Source organism: Elephantulus edwardii, unplaced genomic scaffold (genome assembly GCF_000299155.1).
Source record: "Elephantulus edwardii isolate Elephantulus edwardi_28Jun2011 unplaced genomic scaffold, EleEdw1.0 scaffold00071, whole genome shotgun sequence".
Taxonomy (NCBI): Eukaryota; Metazoa; Chordata; class Mammalia; order Macroscelidea; family Macroscelididae; genus Elephantulus; species Elephantulus edwardii.
Window position 1 is genome coordinate 3,741,947 of NW_006399821.1, and position 914 is coordinate 3,742,860.

The window sequence follows — 914 nt, forward strand, 5'->3', positions numbered from 1 at the left end:
AGAAGAACGAACTGGGGATGAGGGTGGAGAAAACAGTGCAACAATGAATGAGTGAAAACCCAAAATCTCTGTAAATGTTCATTAAAACTAATAAAGTTTAATAAAAAAAAGAACAAAAAAAAAGAGCTGGACAATGACTAAGGATGAAAGAAGAAGAATCAATGCCTTTGCACTGTGGTGCTGGAGAAGAGGATCGAACATAGTATAATCACCAAGAGACAAAACAGGTTTGTATTGGAGAGGGTGAAACCAAGTTTTTTCTTGGAGGCTAGGACTTTGAAGCTCTGTCTCATGTCCTTTGGACAAGTGGCCAGGAAGGACTGGCTTAGAAAAGAGCCTCATGCTTCAGACAGTGCAGGAGAAGGTGATCTTGGATAAGATTGATTGACACAGTATCTGGGGTACTAGGGGTAAGCGTGTCAGAGTCAGTGAGACTGGCTCCGGATAGGGCAGGCTTCAGAGCTGTTGTACATAGGATCACTATGAATAACAGCTGACTTGAGGGTGCATAGCAACAACAGCAGCAACAACAACAGTTCATTACATTAACAAAGCAAATAACAAGAACCACATGATGCAGCAGAGGCAGAAAAGGCCTTTGACAAAACCCAACACACTTTCCGGATTGAAAACTCAGCAAAATAGGAATATAAGGGAAACTTTTCAACATAGTTTAAAGTATATACTTCAAACCAAGAATGGCAAAGAGGTGGTGAAACTATTGCTATATGCAGACGATAGGACAGTATACAAAGAAAACCCCAAAGACTCAATCAAAAAGCCCATTAGACCTGTTGTTGTCATTGTTATGTGCTGTCCAGTCGTTTGTGACTCATAGCGACCCTATGTACAACAGCCCTAAACCCTGCTCTATCCTGTGCCAATCTCATTGCCTCCGACACACCCATCCCGAT

At 41.8% G+C, this 914-nt stretch overlaps 1 protein-coding gene across 1 annotated transcript in view; it reads right to left on the minus strand.

The window, feature by feature from the left end:
• The window catches only part of GMDS (GDP-mannose 4,6-dehydratase), an 844,904-nt gene that overhangs the window by 104,188 nt on the left and 739,802 nt on the right, over positions 1 to 914 (minus strand). The window lies entirely within an intron of this gene.